We start from the raw sequence: 9,993 nt of genomic DNA, 5'->3' as shown, positions 1-9,993 counted from the left end.
TCCTACAGACACAGGTACATTTGTTCCATCCATTGTCTGGGTACTGTGACATTGACCCTTGACCTCTTAATCATAGGTCACAACCTAGGGATTTGAGCTTCTACTACTTTGGTGCTCATTGTGAGACATCCTAAGAGTGTCTGCTTAAAACCCTACAATGGAAATATGGATGCTAACTTTACCATGGCACCTGAGGTCATAGCCTGGGTCATTTCTCCCCCTCCCCCCCCCCCCCACACACTTCCCTTGTCACCGCCTCCCTCTGTGTGGATCCCGTCCTGAATGACATGTCTCTCTGGGTGTGATAGCAAACCATCATATTTTTGCTTCATATCCAGATCCTCGCCATCTCAACAAGGCTGAGACAGGAAACAAGAAGGAGGAACTACGAGCTCACACGCAATGATGCTCCTCTGCAGGCTGGCACAACGATGCTCCTCTGCAGGCTGGCACAACGACGCTCCTCTCCAGGCTGGCACAACGATGCTCCTCTGCAGGCTGGCACAACGATGCTCCTCTGCAGGCTGGCACAACGACGCTCCTCTGCAGGCTGGCACAACGACGCTCCTCTGCAGGCTGGCACAACGACGCTCCTCTGCAGGCTGGCACAACGATGCTCCTCTGCAGGCTGGCACAACGACGCTCCTCTGCAGGCTGGCACAACGACGCTCCTCTGCAGGCTGGCACAACGACCCTCCTCTGCAGGCTTGCACAACGACGCTCCTCTGCAGGCTGGCACAACGACGCTCCTCTGCAGGCTGGCACAACGACGCTCCTCTGCAGGCTGGCACAATGACGCTCCTCTGCAGGCTGGCACAACGACGCTCCTCTGCAGGCTTGCACAATGACGCTCCTCTGCAGAATGGCACAACGACGCTCCTCTGCAGGCTTGCACAACGACGCTCCTTTGCAGGCTGGCACAACGACGCTCCTCTGCAGGCTGGCACAACGACGCTCCTCTGCAGGCTGGCACAACGATGCTCCTCTGCAGGCTGGCACAACGACGCTCCTCTGCAGGCTGGCACAACGACGCTCCTCTGCAGGCTGGCACAACGACGCTCCTCTGCAGGCTGGCACAACGACGCTCCTCTGCAGGCTTGCACAACGACGCTCCTTTGCAGACTGGCACAACGACGCTCCTCTGCAGGCTGGCACAACGACGCTCCTCTGCAGGCTGGCACAACGACGCTCCTCTGCAGGCTGGCACAACGACGCTCCTCTGCAGGCTGGCACAACGACGCTCCTCTGCAGGCTGGCACAACGACGCTCCTCTGCAGGCTGGCACAACGACGCTCCTCTGCAGGCTGGCACAATGACGCTCCTCTGCAGGCTGGCACAACGACGCTCCTCTGCAGGCTGGCGCAATGACGCTCCTCTGCAGGCTGGCACAACGACGCTCCTCTGCAGGCTGGCACAACGATGCTCCTCTGCAGGCTGGCACAACGACGCTCCTCTGCAGGCTTGCACAACGACGCTCCTCTGCAGAATGGCACAACGACGCTCCTCTGCAGGCTGGCACAACGACGCTCCTCTGCAGGCTTGCACGACGACGCTCCTTTGCAGGCTGGCACAACGACGCTCCTCTGCAGGCTGGCACAACGACGCTCCTTTGCAGGCTTGCACAATGACGCTCCTCTGCAGGCTGGCACAACGACGCTCCTCTGCAGGCTGGCACAATGATGCTCCTCTGCAGGCTGGCACAATGACGCTCCTCTGCAGGCTGGCACAATGATGCTCCTCTGCAGGCTGGCACAATGATGCTCCTCTGCAGGCTGGCACAACGACGCTCCTCTGCAGGCTGGCACAATGATGCTCCTCTGCAGGCTGGCACAACGACGCTCCACTGCAGGCTGGCACAACGATGCTCCTCTGCAGGCTGGCACAACGACGCTCCTCTGCAGGCTGGCACAACGATGCTCCTCTGCAGGCTGGCACAACGATGCTCCTCTGCAGGCTGGCACAAGCAACCTTTGGCCTCGACGGGTAGGGTTGCTGATGAGAGGTTGAACCGAGGCGGAGGAAAAGTCCCAGTTGTGAATCACCCCCTCTGGCTTGGACCTGTAGGGGCAGAAACGAAGGAGGAGGTGGGGGGGGGGGGGGCTAGTCACTTGTCACTTGACCTCTACATGTGTGACCAACCATCCCCCGTGGGGGAGAAGAAACAAGCAGAGGAAGAGACCATCTTGACGGCCACCTACAGCCGGCTGCACTCACCGGGACAATGAGCAATCAGCAGCAAGTGTCTGTGATTAGCGGTGACACTCACAGCAACCCCCGGCCCTCGCCCAGCACCGCTGCCCCATCAGAGCCCAGCCTGCAGCCACCGCCAGACTGGCAGACCTCACTGAGTCGCTGGTCTCCGTGTCGCTGCCTGGTGCCACTTTGCAGCGTGAACGGGTTGATCTGGACGGGTTCTCTTCTATAAGAAGAGAGAGTGGATGGTTTGTTGAGACACTATGACGTAACTCAGCGGTCGTTAGTGTTGCATACCAAAAACTGAAACCTCCTCCCCTCTGCTGCAAAAGCCTCAACAAAACAGTGTCCAAAGAAGTGATCACCCAGCGAGGTCAGAGGTCAGAGGTCAGGTCTGATGGCTGGCTCAAACGCTGGTGTTAAACTACAGATGACGGATGAATCTAATTCTGCAAGGTTTTGTCAAATAACTGCCCCGGGCGGCCCTGGTGTCCAACGTGTATTCACTCTGGGTGGACAGTAAGGAGTAACTGAGGACAGGTACATGTGGCATTTTAAACAAGTCGGCTGCAGCCAGTACTGCGTTAGTGCTGAGAACGGACATGTCGGTCACATCCATACTGAGAACGGACATGTCAGTCACATCCATACTGAGAACGGACATGTCAGTCACATCCATACTGAGAACAGGCATGTCAGTCACATCCATACTGAGAACAGGCATGTCAGCCACATCCATACTGAGAACAGGCATGTCAGTCACATCCATACTGAAAACAGGCATGTCAGTCACATCCATATGGAAACAGACATGTCAGTCACATCCATACTGAGAACAGACATGGTAGTCACATCCATATGGAAACAGACATGTCAGTCACATCCATACTGAAAACAGGCATGTCAGTCACATCCATATGGAAACAGACATTTCAGTCACATCCATACTGAGAACAGGCATGTCAGCCACATCCATACTGAAAACAGGCATGTCAGTCACATCCATACGGAAACAGACATTTCAGTCACATCCATACTGAGAACAGGCATGTCAGCCACATCCATACTGAAAACAGGCATGTCAGTCACATCCATATGGAAACAGACATGTCAGTCACATCCATACTGAGAACAGACATGGTAGTCACATCCATATGGAAACAGACATGTCAGTCACATCCATACCGAAAACAGACATGTCAGTCACATCCATATGGAAACAGACACGTCAGTCACATAAATACTGAGAACAAACATGGTAGTCACATCCATATGGAAACAGACACGTCAGTCACATCCATATGGAAACAGACATGTCGGTCACATCCATACGGAAACAGACATGTCAGTCACATCCATACTGAGAACAGGCATGTCAGTCACATTCATACTGAAAACAGGCATGTCAGTCACATCCATATGGAAACAGACATGTAAGTCACATCCATACCGAAAACAGACATGTCAGTCACATCCATATGGAAACAGACATGTCAGTCACATAAATACTGAGAACAGACATGGTAGTCACATCCATATGGAAACAGACATGTCAGTCACATCCATATGGAAACAGACATGTCGGTCACATCCATATGGAAACAGACATGTCAGTCATATCCATTCTGAAAACAGACATTTCAGTCACATCCATATGGAAACAGACACATCAGTCACATCCATACTGAGAACAGACATGTCAGTCACATCCATATGGAAACAGACATGTAAGTCACATCCATAGTGAGAACAGGCATGTCAGCCACATCCATACTGAAAACAGGCATGTCAGTCACATCCTTATGGAAACAGACATGTCAGTCACATCCATACTGAGAACAGACATGGTAGTCACATCCATATGGAAACAGACATGTCAGTCACATCCATACTGAGAACAGACATGGTAGTCACATCCATATGGAAACAGACATGTCAGTCACATAAATACTGAGAACAGACATGGTAGTCACATTCATATGGAAACAGGCATGTCGGTCACATCCATATGGAAACAGACACATCAGTCACATCCATACTGAGAACAGACATGTCAGTCACATCCATACGGAAACAGACATGTCAGTCACATCCATACTGAGAACAGACATGTCAGTCACATCCATATGGAAACGGACATGTCAGTCACATCCATATGGAAACAACAGCAAATCCAAAGACTTTCCCAGGCCTGACTGTCAAACAGGGAACACCAGTGATGCTGCGGGGAATTCAACACCATAATGCCGCATATGTTTCCTAGTCCATTGCAACTCCATGGGATTAACCCCTGAAAGCTAGACAGGTACACACACACACACACACACACACACACACACACACACACACACACCCCGAGTCCGCATCCTCCCGCTACAGGTCATGCTCCTGCCATGGGGTCCCCTCTCCTCACTAAATCTCAGACAAGCAGAGGGGTGCAGGGTGCAGACAACAGGATGGTGGGGAAGAAAGGCTGCTAAGACAAAGTCCTCCAGCCTGTCTGCTGAAGAGTGTGGGAGTGTGTGTGTGAAAGAGGAGGTGCATGTATGAGTCACCGGGGGGGGGGGGGGTTGCATGGGAGTTGACTTCGGTATAAAAACTACTTGATTGCAGGACATCCTCTCCCCCACTTCATGGGTGAGCCAGTTGAGAGAGAGAAGAGCGAGAGCGAAGGAGAGACACAGATAGACACAGAGGGAGACACAGAGAGAGACACAGAGAGAGATGGAGAGACACAGAGAGAGACACAGAGAGAGACACAGAGAGAGAAGGAGAGACACAGAGAGAGATAGAGAGACACAGAGAGAGACACAGAGAGAGAGAGACAGAGAGAGAGATAGCGAGAGAAAGAGCGAGAGAGAAGGAGAGACACAGAGAGAGATGGAGAGACACAGAGAGAGACACAGAGAGAGACACAGAGAGAGAAGGAGAGACACAGAGAGAGATGGAGAGACACAGAGAGAGACACAGAGAGAGACACAGAGAGAGAAGGAGAGACACAGAGAGAGATGGAGAGACACAGAGAGAGACACAGAGAGAGACACAGAGAGAGAGAGACAGAGAGAGAGATAGCGAGAGAAAGAGCGAGAGAGAAGGAGAGACAATGAGAGACACAGAGAGAGACACAGAGAGAGATGGAGAGACACAGAGGGAGACACAGACAGAGAGACAGAGAGAGAAGGAGAGACACAGAGAGAGATGGAGAGACACAGAGGGAGACACAGACAGAGAGACAGAGAGAGAAGGAGAGACACAGAGAGAGATGGAGAGACACAGAGAGAGACACAGAGAGAGAGAGACAGAGAGAGAGATAGCGAGAGAAAGAGCGAGAGAGAAGGAGAGACAATGAGAGACACAGAGAGAGAGACAGAGAGAGCAAGAGAGAGAGAGAGAGACACAGAGAGACACAGAGAGAGAGAGCGAGAGAGAGAGAGAGAGAGAGAGAGAGAGAGAGAGAGAGAGAGAGAGAGAGAGAGAGAGAGAGAGAGAGAGAGAGTATTGGTGGCGGTGTGACTTGGGACCCATCGCCTCGACTGCAGCAATTTGCCGTCTAGGAGGCACAAAGGGGAGGTCAAAGTTCAAATAAGTGCACTGAGACAGCGGTGCTTTCTCATGGTAATTCTGTCACATACAAAACTCCTCATTAGCCAGCGTACAACCCCCACCTCGGCAGCGGATAACCGGGGGGACATATTAGTGCCTGGGGTAATATCAGTGCCTGGGGTAATATCAGTGCCTGGGGTAATATTAGTGCCTGGGGCAATATTAATGCCTGGGGTAATAGCATGTGCCTGGGGTAATATTAGTGCCTGGGGTAATAGCATGTGCCTGGGGTAATATCAGTGCCTGGTGTAATGGCATGTGCCTGGGGTAATATTAGTGCCTGGGGTAATAGCATGTGCCTGGGGTAATATTAGTGCCTGGGGTAATATTAATGCCCGGGGTAATATCAGTGCCTGGGGTAATATTAGTGCCTGGGGTAATAGCATGTGCCTGGGGTGATATTAGTGCCTGGTGTAATATTAGTGCCTGGGGTAATATCAGTGCCTGGGGTAATAGCATGTGCCTGGGGTAATATTAGTGCCTGGGGTAATATCAGTGCCTGGGGTAATAGCATGTGCCTGGGGTAATATCAGTGCCTGGGGACATATCAGTGCCTGGGGTAATAGCATGTGCCTGGGGTAATATCAGTGTCTGGGGTAAAAGCATGTGCCTGGGGTAATAGCATGTGCCTGGGGTAATATCAGTGCCTGGGGTAATAGCATGTGCCTGGGGTAATATCAGTGCCTGGGGTAAAAGCATGTGCCTGGGGACATATCAGTGCCTGGGGTAATAGCATGTGCCTGGGGTAATATCAGTGTCTGGGGTAATAGCATGTGCCTTGGGTAATAGCATGTGCCTGGGGTAATATTAGTGCCTGGGGTAATAGCATGTGCCTGGGGTAATATTAGTGCCTGGGGTAATATCAGTGCCTGGGGTAATAGCATGTGCCTGGGGTAATATCAGTGCCTGGGGTAATAGCATGTGCCTGGGGTAATAGCATGTGCCTGGGGTAATATTAGTGCCTGGGGTAATAGCATGTGCCTGGGGTAATATTAGTGCCTGGGGTAATATCATTGCCTGGGGTAATAGCATGTGCCTGGGGTAATAGCATGTGCCTGGGGTAATATCAGTGCCTGGGGCAATAGCATGTGCCTGGGGTAATATCAGCGCCTGGGGTAATAGCATGTGCCTGGGGTAATATCAGTGCCTGGGGTAATAGCATGTGCCTGGGGTAATATCAGTGCCTTGGGTAATAGCATGTGCCTGGGGTAATATCAGTGCCTGGGGTAATAGCATGTGCCTGGGGTAATATTAGTGCCTGGGGTAATAGCATGTGCCTGGGGTAATATCAGTGCCTTGGGTAATAGCATGTGCCTGGGGTAATATCAGTGCCTGGAGTAATAGCATGTGCCTGGGGTAATATCAGTGCCTGGGGTAATATCAGTGCCTGGGGTAATAGCATGTGCCTGGGGTAATATCAGTGCCTGGGGTAATAGCATGTGCCTGGGGTAATAGCATGTGCCTGGGGTAATATCAGTGCCTGGGGTAATAGCATGTGCCTGGGGTAATATCAGTGCCTGGGGTAATAGCATGTGCCTGGGGTAATAGCATGTGCCTGGGGTAATAGCATGTGCCTGGGGTAATATCAGTGCCTGGGGTAATAGCATGTGCCTGGGGTAATAGCATGTGCCTGGGGTAATAGCATGTGCCTGGGGTAATATCAGTGCCTGGGGTAATAGCATGTGCCTGGGGTAATAGCATGTGCCCGGGGTAATAGCATGTGCCTGGGGTAATATCAGTGCCTGGGGTAATAGCATGTGCCTGGGGTAATATCAGTGCCTGGGGTAATAGCATGTGCCTGGGGTAATAGCATGTGCCCGGGGTAATAGCATGTGCCCGGGGTAATAGCATGTGCCTGGGGTAATAGCATGTGCCTGGGGTAATATCAGTGCCTGGGGTAATAGCATGTGCCTGGGGTAATAGCATGTGCCTGGGGTAATAGCATGTGCCTGGGGTAATATCAGTGCCTGGGGTAATAGCATGTGCCTGGGGTAATAGCATGTGCCTGGGGTAATAGCATGTGCAGACACACTTGGAAAGTGATAGACAGTGAAACACAAACAGTTAAACATGTAAACAGAAAAACACAGCGTGTCAAACAGGCAGAGAGAAACCTGGAGGAGGGACCTTCTATACAGCATCACACACACACACACACACAATGTGTGTGATATGTGGACTCTATACTCTCTCCTACCTGTACACACACACATACTGTATATATACTATACTCTCTCCTACCTGTACACACACACATACTGTATATATACTATACTTGCTCTTACCTGTACACACACACACATACAGTACATATACTATACTCGCTCTTACCTGTACACACACACACATACAGTATATATACTATACTCTCTCTTACATGTACACACACACATACAGTATATATACTATACTCTCTCTTACCTGTACACACACACATACTGTATATATACTATACTTGCTCTTACCTGTACACACACACACATACAGTATATATACTATACTCGCTCTTACCTGTACACACACACACATACAGTATATATACTATACTCTCTCTTACATGTACACACACACACATACAGTATATATACTATACTCTCTCTTACCTGTTCACACACACACACATACAGTATATATAATATACTCTCTCTTACATGTACACACACACATACTGTATATATACTATACTCTCTCTTACCTGTTCACACACACACACATACAGTATATATACTATACTCTCTCTTACATGTACACACACACATACTGTATATATACTATACTCTCTCTTACCTGTACACACACACATACTGTATATATACTATACTCTCTCTTACATGTACACACACACATACAGTATATATACTATACTCTCTCTTACATGTACACACACATACTGTATATATACTATACTTGCTCTTACATGTACACACACATACTGTATATATACTATACTCTCTCTTATGTGTACACACACACACATGGAGTTACAATGTGGAGTAACAATATGAAATAACAACATTGAGTAACAATATAGAGTAACAACATGGAGTTACAATATGAAATAACAACATGGAGTAACAATGTGGAGTAATAATATAGAGTAACAATATGGAGTTACAATACGAAATGACAACATGGAGTAACAATGTGGAGTAACAATATAGAGTAACAACATGGAGTTACAATATGAAATAACAACGTTGAGTAACAACATGGAGATACAATATGAAATAACAACATGGAGTACCAATATGAAGCAACAATATAGAGTAACAACATGGAGTTACAATATGAAATAACAACATGGAGTACCAATATGAAGTAACAACATAGAGTAACAACATGGAGTTACAATATGAAATAACAACATGGAGTTACAATATGAAATAACAACATGGAGTAACAATTTGGAGTAACAATATAGAGTAACAACATGGAGTTACAATATGAAATAACAACGTTGAGTAACAACATGGAGATCCTATTTGAAGTAACAACATGGAGTAACAATATGAAGTAACAATATTGTGGCGAACGTAGGAGTAACGACAAAGGTAACTTTGCAGCCCCTTTATTGAACTCACGCAGACACAAGAATTACGAGAAATGTGACACACTACATGGGCGTCATCTACTCGAACAACAAAGTTGTTCAGGGTTTCAGTACCAAGGTTACACAACACAACAGAATGACAACTACAATTACACCACAACAAATAGTAATCACATAAACACATAAAACCACATAAACACTTACAAAAGATGTAATAACAACGGACAATCTGCACGCAGTGCCTGATGGGTAAAACAGGACGGCACAATTCTGACGGGGTAGCGACTTCGCTACAATATAGAGTAACAACATGGAGTAACAATAGAGAGTAACAACATGGAGTAACAATATGACGTAACAATGTGGAGTAATAATATAGAGTAACAATATGGAGTTACAATACGAAATGACAACATGGAGTAACAATGTGGAGTAACAATATAGAGTAACAACATGGAGTTACAATATGAAATAACAACGTTGAGTAACAACATGGAGATACAATATGAAATAACAACATGGAGTACCAATATGAAGCAACAATATAGAGTAACAACATGGAGTTACGATATGAAATAACAACATGGAGTACCAATATGAAGTAACAATATAGAGTAACAACATGGAGTACCAATATGAAATAACAA

The sequence above is a fragment of the Lampris incognitus genome, chromosome 9, assembly GCF_029633865.1.
Source record: "Lampris incognitus isolate fLamInc1 chromosome 9, fLamInc1.hap2, whole genome shotgun sequence".
Classification (NCBI taxonomy): Eukaryota; Metazoa; Chordata; class Actinopteri; order Lampriformes; family Lampridae; genus Lampris; species Lampris incognitus.
This window is presented reverse-complemented; position numbering follows the sequence as displayed.